This window comes from Oryzias latipes, chromosome 5 (assembly GCF_002234675.1).
Source record: "Oryzias latipes chromosome 5, ASM223467v1".
Classification (NCBI taxonomy): Eukaryota; Metazoa; Chordata; class Actinopteri; order Beloniformes; family Adrianichthyidae; genus Oryzias; species Oryzias latipes.
Window position 1 is genome coordinate 17,745,465 of NC_019863.2, and position 14,918 is coordinate 17,760,382.

At 37.7% G+C, this 14,918-nt stretch overlaps 1 long non-coding RNA gene across 2 annotated transcripts in view; it reads right to left on the minus strand.

The window, feature by feature from the left end:
• The window catches only part of LOC105354105, a 128,289-nt gene that overhangs the window by 81,017 nt on the left and 32,354 nt on the right, over positions 1–14,918 (minus strand). The window contains exon 1 of one of the 2 annotated variants that reach the window (XR_002873293.1): positions 13,391–13,468. The exons of the other annotated variant lie outside the window; for it this stretch is intronic. This is a non-coding gene — a long non-coding RNA (uncharacterized LOC105354105). Of the gene's footprint in view, positions 1–13,390; positions 13,469–14,918 lie in introns of those variants that run through there. 2 annotated transcript variants of the gene reach the window in all.

Below are 14,918 nucleotides of genomic sequence, written 5' to 3' on the forward strand. Positions count from 1 at the left end.
AATAACGAGAGCTTACAATAAGTATGAGAAACTAAAGAACATATTTGCTCTCCCAATGCAGAGAAACTCAGCACACTGCTCACAATCACTAATATATTAGCCATAATCCCTGGGAGTTAAAGACTTTAGCAAGTGAACTTTATCTAACAGTTCTACAAATTGTCACAATGATCTAAAGCTGTTGTCAAAGAAACTCAACAGAGAATGCTTTGTGTTTCATGCTCAGTGGTACGAACCAACGTAGCAACTGGGTAAGTGCCACACAGCGTAATGTAAAAACTAAGCTTTTCAATAAATCCTAAAAGAAATAAAAACCTTCTTTTTTGTTAAAAAAATTACCTGCTTTGCAGAGAGTCCCAACTCTCTGGTCAAATAAAGTTAATGCATCCCCACAAATAATAACCTATGCAGATGCAGTCCTGTTGTGTCTCCCTGTTGTTTTCTTAGGGAATTTTATGCTATAGAGGACTGACTTTGATAAAGAAGGTGATTTTAGGCTGTGCCATTAACAGCAGAGAGATAGAACATCTTCCTAAAGCCTGCGGATAGCACTTTTTATGAGCTGCTCATTGCTGGAACTACATCAAGCTGTCCAAGGCCACCAATCCACCTGGGTCTTTAACACCCTGCCTCCATTACCCACCTCTATCATTCCTTCTATAGTTCAGGCTCCATACCATTTTTCCCCCCTTCACAGTGTGTGTGTTTTGTCACATGGCGGAAAAGAACATTTATTAAACCGGACAAATGAGATAAATTGAAAAGTGCTGTTTATAATTGTTTTCCATTTGAACCTAAAAAGGATGACCACAGCAAATGGCCTTTGTAAAACAAATGAGCCGGTCCCCATAACAACTCAGGGGTGCAAAACCCTTGTGAATGCACTCACAAGTACACACTGATGTGACATAAAATGAGCGGATGAGACAACCGCTTTCATAGCTTCATGCACTCCGGTCAGCCTGATCAAACACACATACAAAAAAAAATGCAGAGACACTTTTCCATCCCGCTTTTACCACAAGCCAGTAATCACTTTTGACATTTACGTTTTGACATCAGCTTCTCCTGCTTCTTATAAACCATCCTCTGCCTCACAACTAACCGCCTGGCATTATCTTGCTGCTCTGCGCACTGGCTTCACTTCACTATACAAGTCATTTTTCACCTTTCTATCAAAGTATCCAACGATAAGAGGCAGTGAAAGTAGAGAGTGGTGTGATGGAAGAGAGAGGACGTGCAGGGTGGGATTTCATATCGACAGCAAGAGTCAAATTATTGCCAATCAGATTTTATTCACAGCTCAACTCCTGGACCAATTGCTGCACGCACATTTGCCATGGGTCAGGGCTCTGCGTATAATTTCCTTTTAATAAGCCATTTTCCGAGGTGAGATGACACTGCAATATACCCAAGAATGTACTTGAGAACTCGCACATGGACTAACAGTCCGGCATATCACTCATTCAAACAAGACTGTGTGATCATGTCTCTGGGGTTGGTACTTCTAGGGTGAAAGAATTGGACACCCCAGCAGTGATCAAAAGTGCCTTCAGTCAGATAAACAATTCAGACTTCTCTAAAGGTAATGATATAAATTCTGTTTTTTACATTGGTACATTATTGAATTGATTAACTGTGCATTAAAATAACCTAAATGAACACCACATCATGAAAGCCCAGGTAAGCAACAGAAGGCATAAATACTGAACTATGCTTTTATTAGACTTGGCCAGATTCTGTCTCACAGAATTTTTTTTACCCGTTTGCCCTAACATCAGCTCCATTACAATTCTCTACTAGGTGTGAGTTTGGGCAAATTGATTGGATTAATGTATATCTGAGCAAATAAACAACTTTTGCCTTGAGGCTCTTTTTAGCGGCATTTCTTTAGAACTCTTAAGGAATCAAATCAACGTCTGCCATGAGGAATAACATCACACGCTCATTTTATCAGCATGAAGAAGAAACCTGTGAGAAGTGTCAGGAATGAAACGTGCAGTCAAATTAAATTTTTGGCTGTGCTGAAAAAAAAACAAAAAAAAAACGCCTTTCTTAAATACACCATAAATTCTTGATAAAAATGTGTGCTGGATTCAAAGGCTGTTGCACTAGCTGCCTGTCATGTTCATGGCTGGTTCTTTGAAGTCAGCTGTCAGTGGTCGATGCTAAACCATCCTCAGAGGTGCTCTCCCTCCTGTTATTTCAAGTTCCCTCCAGCGGCCAGTTTGCGGGGCGATGTTCTGAACACGCAGTTGCTGCTGTGGAGATAGAGCAGCTTCGTCCTCCTGTGAGAAATATCCTTCTCACTTGAATAAAGTCACAGTATTTTTCAAAGAGAAAAAAAGCGTTTTCGCGCAATACATGCAGATATTTTAATGCACCAAGCTGGAGACTACTGTGGCATAAAAAACATCAAGTTGTGATTAACTTTTTTCCAGGGAAAGTACCACACTAGAATTATGGAGAACACTTTATTTTTTGTGCGAATTTTGACCAGGGGTGCAATTTATACTCTGGGGTAGGCCTGCACAATACACCGCGAGTAGGGCTGCACGATATGAGGAAAACTTGCGATATGCGATATTAGAGATTAATATTGCGATAACGACATAATTTGCGGTATATAAAAAAATGGAAAAATGCCAAAAACATTATTCCCATTTCATTGCAACAGTTTAAAATTACACTCCAAATGACCCTCATCGACATAGGTGACAAACATCTAACATAATAGGCCTCCATCTGATTGGTAAATAATGGGAAGGTGTCCATCTGATTGGTCAAAGCATAAAGGGATTTATTTGATTCGTTAAATGCGTCAAGCTGCCAGGGATTGTTTTAACACAATTTGGGTTTACAATTTATTGCGATATTCGCAGTCTTTTGTGATATGCCTATTGCAGAGCTGGATATTGCGATAACGATAAATTTGCGGTATATTGTGCAGGCCTAATCGCGAGTTTATCGTTAGCGCGATATCAAGCTATGCAATATGCATATTGCAAAAGTCAGCAAAAATTGCGATAAATGGTAACCTTAAATGTGAATAAATAAATCTCTTAATGCATTTGACCAATCGGATGGAGCCCTTTTATGTTAGATGCTCGCCTCCTATGTAGACGAGGTTTATTCGGGTATAAGTTATGTCAGACTTTTGTAATGAAATGGAATTAATGTTTTTGGTTATTATGTCATATGTTCATGTATCACAAGTTACATTGTCATCGCAATATTAATCAATAAATCATGAGTTTTCCTCATTGTGCAGTCCTACTCTGGAATTGATTACATGTGATTTTAATAGAAATAAATATTGGCTTATAAATTCATTATTTTCTTATTAACCAGTCGCCCTTTAGCAATTGTTTCCAACTGACAACCGCTAGAAGACACTGTAGGTGTGTGCATCAGTATTTGCTACTGACAGCAACGTAGAATGGCGAAGAATCTTGTTCTCCTCCTAATATTTAAGTATTTTTCTTAGTTGCATTAAGACAATATTTTTAATGTTTTTTTCCACTTTTTCCTACTAATTTGGTACAGCAAGTCATCAAACTGGATCACAGAGAGATGGAAGTACCGCTGACCAGATGTAGCTCCTGCAGTTGATGATAAAGATCGGCGTATAGACAAAAAAAAAAAAAACAGACATGGAGGCCGATGCTTTAATGGAGCTCTTTAAAAGAAATAAACCTGATTCACAACATAATTCTATATGTCCATGCAGAGTAAATGAGATATACAGTCAATGCTTCCATAAAGCGATGAAGCTAAAAGCTTTCAACAGTTACTGATCCCTCTTGCATCTAGAGCGGCAAGTTTGTGAGAACACTTTTGGACAGATATTGAGCATGTCGAAAATGAGGCGTGAACGCAGGCTTGGAGGATTTTGTTCAGAGGCATCGCACTTTTCTCCTAAAAGAGCGACTTATACTCCAGTGCAACTTATGAGATTCCCTTTTTCTTTTTTATTATGCCTTTTTTTTTTTAAATCGTGCTGCTTTGACTTATCCTCCGCAGCGACTCATAGTCCAAAAAATACGGTATCTAAATGAATGCATTTCCTGCAGTATATCCGGAGGCATATGGAAAATAAACAGGATGTTTGATCTCCGAGTTAGAGAAATACTGGGGCTGCACAGTGGACCATGACGGCCAGCAGAAATACCACCAAATCAGAAAAAGATAGTCCTGGGTGAGAAAGTGGAGATAGCAGCAGAGCTAAAGATACAGCCTACATTTATAGAGCAACAGTCCTCGACAGATAGCAAGCCCTCAAGCTGGAATGTAGGTCCACAGCAATGGAAACATTTGTGACAAAATGGCTGACATTATCTTTTAATTAGATTCACACTGTTTACTAGCTTGTATATACTCTCATTTATACATTACCTGATATGGCCTTCCTTTATCTCTCGCACAGGATGTGGGGCCTGATGTTGGTGGAGGTATTTGATGTAGTGTGGAAACCACGAAGAGGTGATGCCCGTATTTACACTTTCTAAACGTCACATGACTCTGGGGACTTTTTTTTTCCTAATACTAGTTGATTACTATTGTAAACACCAGCAGAACTTAACTGGAGCTAAAGGTTGCAAACGGTGAAATGCCAGAGATAGTCAAAGGCTCAGCAATTGATCTTTTCAGCTATAGTGTGAGAGGAAGTTCACAAATGTACTCCTCCAGCACGGACTGTTCAATAATGCGATGCATGTTCACATATATCACATTAATAGAAGATGCAAATTTTCTGGTTAAAGACAGGAAGCACGAGTCCCTGTTACACACAGACGATCCATAATTAGCTTGTTCCCTGCTCTGGTCCCAAAGCATTTATTATAATGCTGTCTGAGGCCAACAAGCACAGTTAGCCTGTGTCCCAGAGCAGCTATGCAAAGTTTAAATTTACTAATGGGCAATTTAAAGTTTGCAATTTATTAGATATGTATGGCTGATTGTTTTGAAATCACACCTGTGTCGGCATAATCACAAACACAAGGTTGGTTCCAAATTGAAAACAATAAAGCCCTCTGAAGCAAAAAATAAAGTTATTATAGAAAATATTAGGTAATACAGACTTTTGGATCATGTCCTTAACAAGTGCATGCATCAGTCTGTGTGAGAGTTTTGTTATTTTTTGGTCCCATTATACACTCACTGGCCACTTTATTAGGTACACCTTGCTATATTGGACCCCATTTTGCCTTCAGAATTGCCTTAATCCATCGTGACATAGATCTGGTGACTGTGGAGTGAACTCACTGTCATGTTCAAGAAACCAGTCTGAGATGATTCCAGCTTTATGACCTGGTGCATTATACTTCTGGAAGAAACCACCAGAAGACGGGCACACTATGGTCATAAAGGGATGAACATGGTCAGCAACAGTAGTCAGGTAGACTGTGGCATTGTAACCATGCTCAACTGGTACTAAAAGCCCAAAGTATGCCAAAAAAATATACACCACCATCACCAGCCTGAATCGTTGACACAAGGCAGGATAGATTCATGCTTTTATGTTGTTGACGCCAAATTCTGACCCTACCATTCAAACTTTGCAGCAGAAATGCGGACTCATCAGACCAGGCAACATTTCTACAATCTTCTATTGTCAAGTTTTGGTGAGTCTGTGTGAATTGTAGCCTCAGTTTCCTGCTCTTAGCTTACAGGAGTGGCACCCAGTGTGTTCTTCTGCTGCTGTAGCCAATCTGGCTCAAGGTTGGATGTGTTGTGCGTTCACAGATGCTCTTCGGCAAACCTCAGTTGTAACCAGAGGTTATTTGAGTTGCTGTTGCCTTTCTATCAGCTGAAACCAGTCTGGCCATTCTTCTCTGACCTCTGGCATCAACAAGATATTTCCGCCCACAGGACTGCTTCTCACTGAATAGTTTCACTTTTTCGGACCATTCCCTGTAAAGATCAGCTCTCTCTGAAATGCTCCCACCGGCCCGTCTGGCACCAACAACCATGCCACGTTCAAAGTCACTTAAATCACCTTTCTAATCTATTCTGATGTTTGGTTTAAAATGCAGCAGGTCGTCTTGACCATGTTTACATGCCTGAATACATTGACTTGCTGCCATGTGAATGGCTGATTAGTAATTTTTGTTCACAAACAGTTGGACAGGTATGACTAATAGAGTGGCTGGTGAGTGTATATGTAATGGTGGAGTTTTTCCTATAGGGTGAATCTTTATTGATCAGTTGGTATTTTAAATTATTGACCCAACTCCAATGTTGAAAAACTAAGTTACATTTAGTACCCTCAAAATAATAAACACAAGATACAAGCCTAAATAAATTCAGATTATATCCCTGACAATGCATTCATCCGTAAAGATGACTATTTATGTAGGCTACAACCTGGCTCTCTCTGCACTTTTCATCCCACCAGCTGCAACTCAACGTTTCGTACAGCTATTAAAGCATATTAACCAGCAGTGGCCCAATGACACCAGGCTTAATTGCACAATAAAAAGCACAGAAACATAAGGTATATTCCGTTGTGATTGAAAGAACGCACCTTAAAAGCAACCGGCAACAGCAGAATGCTTTGTGCAATAGACGCTTAAAAGACTTGATCATTAAGCAAACAGACCATCATGCTGTTAGTGACTAAATCTGTTGTGGCAGCACCATCACAGTTAAAAACCTTCTTTCTGGAAGAGATAAAAAAACTGCGAAGGCTTTGCACCAAGGCAAGAACAGGAGTTCATTGTAAGGTCCATAATCTGGGTATTTGCTTTAAAATCCTTAAGTTTCATTTTTTTTATTCTTCCCTTTTTTCTTCCACTTTTTATTTACTCTTTTCTTCGTGCTGTTTGGTCAGGTTGTCGTGCTGTTGCTGTGGGAACGTTGCTACATAATTATGCATCTATAATAACCATGAATCTCCAAACACTGTGTCAAGCTTTTGAGCTTCAAATCATAGCTCGGTCCATAAACTGCAAACCAGTGAATGACAACCTTTCCCAGAACAAAAAAGATATAATTCAGGGTAAGTTACTGAATAAATAGTTAAAAACGAGAAAGAAACTCTAAAATACAAAGCTTTCTATACTAAATTACGTGTTATGTGTAGATTCATAATACTATACATTAGCCTAATTGTTTTCCAAAAAATAAAAATGTTTACCCTGAATTTATTTCCAACTGTGAAAAAATGTCTCCTATGTTTTTTTATTTCAAGCAGATGCAAAATTAGGGTTATTTTGGAGCAGAAGTAATTTTATGCATATTTGTATGGATAAGCGTCAAAAGGTTAACCAACAATTGGACACATTCTCTTAAAATTTAATAATGATGAGTTTCCTTTCAACAGAATTCAGAGAGTTTCCTTTTCTTGCAATCATTTTTTAATTTGTGCGGCAAATCCGTTTAGAGTTATTAAAGGATCATCTCATAACATCAACTTTCTTCCTCAGCTTTTGTCTATTACTGTATAATCTTGTATTTCTGTGAAAATAACTGGCCCATAAAACTGTAATATATGGTGAGAGCTGTGTGATTGTGAGTATATCAATTCAATCTTCCTTTTACCACACAAATAAAGAAAAACCTTAAACTGCATTAATTTAAAAAAATTGTAACACATGGAAGTCTTCTAAAGATAAATGCAACACAGTCAAATAATTACTTGCATTTTATTCTAAAATTGTGCTGATATTTTGTGTAACAAAGTAAATATAAAGACTAGGTGCAATCATTTAAATGTATTAGAGTCCTCTTGTTGCCTTCAAATGTTTTTTATGTTAAAATAGTGCATCAGAAGGCTTGAAGAAAATAGGACTCAGGAATTAAAAAGTAAATGTCAGTTATTGGGTTTGATTATTTGTGCTGGAAAGTGTTAAAAAGGCAACATTAAAAGAAATGCAAACATAGATCAGAGAGGTAAGGTGTTATGATGTATGCATTAATGACTTTCAAAGCGAATGGGGGAAAGAACAGAGCTCCACCTCCCATAATAGTTGTTGATAGTTAATGAGGTTCAAACAGATGTTCAGTATTTGACTTAACTCAGTGCAGTACAGGAAAAATGAAGGCGTCGCGCAGTCACAGAAGATGCAGAATGAAAAATTCAAAAACGGGGAAAGTTGTTTTTTGTTACAAAATGAAGAGACGTGTGTATGTGTTTATTTTTAACCCTATAAAAGCCCACTACATCAAAGAATTGACAGAAAATTCGGGTATTTTTGGAATTAAAATGTTTTTAAACCACTTATACTATCATTGGATGATCAGTTCGTTTTTGTTCACAACATTGTTAGTTTAAGATGCAAAATATTAATATCAGTGTTCAGGGGAAAAAAAGCATCTTATTTCCCCATTGTCTCAAATTTGATCCAGACATTTTTTTACTTGGAAGAATTGTATTATTAATAATTAATCATCAACAAATGTAGCATTTTTTTAATACAGGAGGTAAACAACTGGTTCCCATACAAACATACACATATGAAATTTAGAAGTGCGTTTTGAGAATGTTTTTAAACCCTTTGCTTACTTTGTTTGCATTTTCTTCACACTTTTTTTAATCACTCTACACGCTTTATAAATTCCTTTTATTAAATGGATGTGGAATTGAACTATGAATATTTCACCCAGATTTTGATTTATAGCAGGCCGTGTACGTTCATTACCTAGTTACCTAGTTTAGTTTGACAAATACATTTTATTGAGGAAGAGTTTCCAGAAGATGAAAAAAAAAAAAAATTTAACTTTTCCCCCCCTAAAAGTTAAAGTCAATGTCATGATCAAAACTAAATGAAAAATAAGTATATTTTTTCTAATAAAGTCTTAGTTTGAGGAAGACCAGTCAAAAAGAAAGTTAAAAAAGCACAAAGCCAGGCAATGTGATTAACTCTAACTGATGTGAGACTCACTCTTTAATGAAGAAAATATCATCTTCCAGTAAACGAATTTACGCGCCTATATTACATTACATAAAATTACAAAAGACCACAAGGAACTGATTTATGAAATCAAACTCATATAAAATAAAGTGTCATCCAGCAACAAAGATAAATCTTCATGATTAACAGGCCGATGTACGACATGTACAGATCCCATCTACTCAGTCATAGGAGTGAAAAAATATTTTTATAACAAAGGATTTTGTAACTGTGTGTTATTCATATTTTACTTCATTATAATTTGAGATTTATTACTTTTCAAATCCAGAGTGAAGCCTTATTTTAAAACTCATTTTCAAAATATGTTTTCAATTAAAAAAAAGGCAAATAAAATTACTTAAAGTCTAAGATATAAACAATTGGGAGTATGCATGATCCTTTTTTAAACATTTTCAATTTTGACTACTGTGAGGCAATAAATTTGTTCACAAGCATGAAGGTGACATGTTTCCCATCCGTTAATTTAAGACCCATCCAGTCATCTTTTGATCTATTGTAAAACTGTTCGCAGTGATCTTTTAATTGTGATTATGCAGTTTTGGGCCTAAATCAATAATCTGTCACATTTTAGGACATAGTTTCTGCAGAGCAGCAGTGATTCATCTGAAATTTGCCTCTATGTTGTGAGCAAGTCTGTTGGCGGGAAGTAAGCCCGTGCTCATTTCTCATCATGCCTTTGTTTACACTTTCTCCCACTAGCTTACAGCCCCTCACACCCCCAACTTAATAGTACTAGTACAACAAAAATGTTGAGCAATACCGGAGCTGTCCAGTCGTACAGTTTTGAGCCAGATGCTAGCTCAGACAAGGAAAACACAAGTCCAAAGACAGCTTTATTCGTCAAATATACTGCATACACATGATATACAACACAGATGAATTTTCTTTCCTCTCAACCCACAGTGCAAGCAGCCTATAAAAAGAAATGTAATAATTATAATAATAACAGCAATCTAAATAGGTCAGTGCAAAACTGGCAATGAGCTGGTTCAAAGTGACAACAGTGTTTATAAACAGTAAGTGGACGAGATGGCAGTTTTTGGTTAAGATGATGTTATGCAGGGGAAAAGGTTTTTCAGTTTATGTTCGTAGCAGCAGGCGGAGAGCAGGGAGGGAGTTGAGTTTCCTTATCGCTTTCTTATCGCAAAGATGTACAGTAATTTCCGGATTATAAGCCGCTGCTTTTGTCACACGCTTTCAACCCTGCGGCTTATTCAATGATGCGGCAAATTTGTGTCTTTGTTTTCTTTTTTTTAATACAAATTTTCTAACAACCGCTGGTAGCGCTCGAGCAGAAAGGGTAAGAGTGGGACAGGGGGAATACGGTAGTATATATGTCGAGGAAGACGCAAGCCTAACCCAGCGCCGATAAGTTACTGCTGCTCTCAATGACTTTATTTTTTTCTCTCTCAGTGACTTTTACCGGTATGTTTTTTTTAACCAGCCCTGTTAGTGCTCTTACTACCATATTGCTGCCGTGTTATGCCGCGTCACAGGCACTGTTTGGAAAGAAAAGCTCAGGTAAATTATTACAACTTTGAAAACTCTTTCTGTGTTCCGTCTTTCTTTGTAAATATATCATGTGTTGAACCTTTCCTGCGATTCCTTTTTTTCTTTCTGACTGTGGTCGTAAAATGCAGGGTAGATCCTCTCCCATGAAGGCAGATCTTCCTTCGGGGTTCACTTCCCCATTTGGACCCTCAGAGCCTCCAGAGCGGGTTAACAAAGAATCGTTCATGGCTTTTCTGGGGGAAATCTTCTTTTATTACAGTTCCCCTTCACTCTGTATACATGAAGACGCATCCGCAACACACTTCTGCTGTGCGCTCTCGCTTCCTCTTGCGCAGCACTCACTCCCTCTTCTTTCTTACACACACATGCACGGTTTCAGCACATCCACATCCTCATTCTAAAACACATATTTCAATGTGGGCACATGCGGCTTATAGACAGGTGCGACTTATGTATGTACTAAATGGTTTATCCTTAAAAAATTTAATGGGTGCGGCTTTTATAATCAGGTGTGCTCTATAGTCCGGAATTTACGGTACATGGATTTTTTTGTCTTTAAGTGGATGCATCAGTATTGAGCGGAGCGGAAGCTTGTTGCCCACCCACTGTAGCATGTGTTAAACAAATACAAGCTTTTCGAACTAGATTTTTTGTCTGCCCCTGATTCACCACTATTTCAATAAAGAAATAATCTTTCTTTTTACATAAATGTCCTTCATCATGAAAATAAATGCCACAAGAACATGTTGAAACACCAAAAACACAATTTTTATACGAGTGGATCTTTAAGCAACAAACAAGACTGGCCTTTTTTTTTTTTTTTTCTTATGCCATTAACTTCAGATTTTGCCAACTCTTTCTCTTCCTTTGAAATCGCGACTGGCAGAGACACACAGCATGGTGACTTGTTTCCATTTGACTGCCAAAAATGCATCATTTGAAGTGCTGGTTTGTGGCCTTACAGAGCAGGGTGTTCTGGACTATTAGCTACACAAGCAGCATTACGCAGATGAGGCAAAGTCTCCCCATATCTCACCACACGCCTGAGGCAACACAGAGGGAGAGACTTCAAAGTCTTCAGATAAGGAGATAAAAACCTCATGCTGAACCTGAGGGACCTTGACGATGTTAGTGAAAAAGGTCCTGTGTGTCCGTGGGCAGTTTGCTCATAGTCTAATAAAGTCAGCATTGATTGATTGGGATTAATTAGCTCCTGGTATTTTGGACACAAATATTAATTTTTTAGAAAAACATATCAATTTTTTTATCTGCCTTTGCAGATTACAGGAACTTTTTAAAATTCACCCATATTCACAATGCCCCCCACCACCACAACCACCCAAACTCAAGACCCGGACCTTGTTTTCATACTTTCATATGTTCTGGAGGAACATGCTGTTCTAACACACCATGAAAGATTGCATTTTAAAGGGGGGCTGGGAGAGGAGTTTAGTCTGTTTATGTGAGTGCGTGTGCGGACGTATGTGTGACTGGCTGGTTGATGCTGGGGATGGGGGGTGGTTGGGGGGTGAAGGGTGGACCTGCCTCTCAATGTAATTGAAAAATGTGACCTGGAAAATGTTTGCCCAGCGGAGCATGAAAGTTACCTCCACAGCAATGGTGGAATGCTCAGAGATGGTTCACCTGGCAACTGACAGGGAGAGCCCTGTATTGGGTGGTAGCTCACGTTAAAAGCCACTTTATCCTTTCACCACAAGCAGACGCATGCATTATTTAATAGCACTAAAGAATCCCTGATTGACCGAGATAAAAAGGCAAGAAATTCAAATGGAATATCCACCTATGAGCTGTGGAAAGAAAAACCTGACCACAACAAGGGCACACGGTGTCCCTAATTGAACATGATATGGTTATGGAGAACATAACTCTTGAATATTTTCATTAAAAAGTAGGTGACCTTGCACTTGGCTAGTGTAATATTTTGTCCAAAGTGTACCAGTGAAGGAAAACACACAGAGCAAGTCTCACCACCCAGTTCAATAACAAACATTATTTAAAAAAATTAAAAATTAAAAAAGCAAAGAAAAACTGAAAAATAAGTGTTTTCTTATCTTGATGAATCTAAAAAGAACACCCAGTCCCCTTCCATTTTTGCTTAGTTCTTTGCAGGGTTACGAATGCCAATCCTAACTACTTTAGGGTGAAGGCAAGGTCACAGCTTGAAGTCCCACTCCATTTTTTTCTACCATCGTAACAGCATTCCCAGTGGTCCTTTAATCAAGATTATGCAGTTTTTAACCCAAATTTTAAAAACCAGTGTCGTTTTTAATAAATAGTTTCTACAGAGCGGCGGTAGCTTATTAGAAATTCACCTCTGAGTTGTGGGCAGGACTGTTGGCAAGTGTAAACAAAGGGATGATGGGATATCAGCGGAGTGTTACCCTAACCCTAACCCTGCAGAAACTATGTCCAAGAAAATGACTTTTTTTTTTTTGGCTAAAACAACAAAATCGTAAATGAAAGACCACTGAGAATGATTTTAGAATAGATCAAAAGATGATTGGAATGAGGCTTTATTGAGTAATATAAATCTTTTAAGTATTGCCCAAAATTGTTCACACTGCTGACAAGTATTGACTTACTATTGTTTTTATTTAAGCAGCAAATTTCTTCTTTAAAGAGGAGGCACAGGCCTATACCTAATAAGACAATGGTGATGTTGAAGTGTTCAAGAGGCATCGTTCTGAAAATATTATCAGCCTCATTTTTTTCAACTTTAAAAAAAGGCAAAAAAACATAATGGATTTGTGAGCAAGCCCTAAACACCAAAACAACAGAGGCTCAGATCTACCACACCAGACAAGACCCAAGCTGTAGGCTGTGCAAAGAGGTGTCTGAAACAATACGGCACATAACTGACGGGTCTAAGAGGCTGGCAGAGAAAGCATACATGGAGAGCCACAACACACTGGCTACAATAGTGTACAGCAGGGATCACCAACCTTTTTGGAGACGAGGGCTATTTTATGGGGTCTGAGTTGTACGGAGGGCAACACAGCAGGATCTGTTTACTGCCAAACTACGAGAAAAAAAAAACACAGTCTAGTATAGTAACAGGAACGATAATGATAATTGGAAATAGTTTTTTTTTAACACTATGAATTGATTGTGGAATATAATTGGGTGGAATTATGGAATTACTATAGTAATTATATTCCACAATTCGAATCAATGATTTACACAACAGCAATGACAAGAAAACCATATATAAACATGAAACGTTGATTTATTTATGTTTATCTGCACAAAAGTTTTAGTCAAAAGGCACAATAGCTGCATCGGTGGTACAAAAAAGATCACGTCTAATATTTAAGCCAAGGAAATCATAAATCTACTTTTCAGAACAAGTTTTTGAGTTTTTTGAACACTTAAATGAAAATTTAACATGTACAACGTTTTCAGCTTAATAGTTTGATTCATAGTCTCTGATTTGTCTTTTTATTATGGGAATAAGAAACCATTGCAACGGGTGAGTAAATGTTAATTCAATAGGTACACTGAACTGCTTATTGTAACCATTTTTGCTCATAAAAGTCTCAACTGTTGCCAAAACAAGAAGACAGAGTGTGGAGCTGTGCTAAGAGATCTGTGAGGTTGTCCCCAGGGAAAGCTGTACTTTGAGCTAAATACTACTGCTAGCTGTGCTGTAAACATTCTGACCATTACCATGAAAACATAAAGGAGATGTATCCCCCAACAATTCACATATTATGTCAGAATAGTGGGTTAATCAAAGCAGCAATAATGAAACGGCTGGGAATCTGGCGCTCATCTTTTTCTTGCACTTTTTCTGTTATCTGTGCCTGCTCTCATTCTGGAGTTGTCAAATTTTGCTGTTATTTCAAATGTCCTGTTGTCTCTGAGATACACTGATAGTGTTCTCTGATTCCAGCGCTGTCACAGACAATATTAGACAACGAAAGCAAACATGGTGAACATCATTTTTGTGAACAGGCAACAAGAACCTCTGTGGATGGAGGAAAGTCACAGGATCCACAAACCTGAGATTCAATTTGGAGAGAACATTTATTTTCCTCTGCTCACTTTTCTGTTTTTTACATCTCACCAAACCTTCTTTTATTAGATTCGAAGAAAAAAAAATTAAGCCGCTACAAAATACAAAATCTTCCCCACAAAAAAAGAAGCTTCAAAAAATAAAACCTTGGGAACATTAAAAATTAATAGTCAAGAATACACAAAGTCTTTATGTGTAAAAAAAACAAAAACAACAACATTTAATTTTTACGTTTTGGATCTGATATGTGAAACATATTTGATGAATGTTCCACAAACAATATGATATTCCTTTAAGGTTACGTTAAGATGCAATAACTCCATCAGAAGTGCGATAAACTTAAATTTTGTTGATTTTTGATGTGATAAACATTAAGCCAACATGCCGGAATAACTTGTAAGGAAGTGCATATAATTTCAGACTCATAATAGTCATAGTAGTAACTTTAAGTAAGT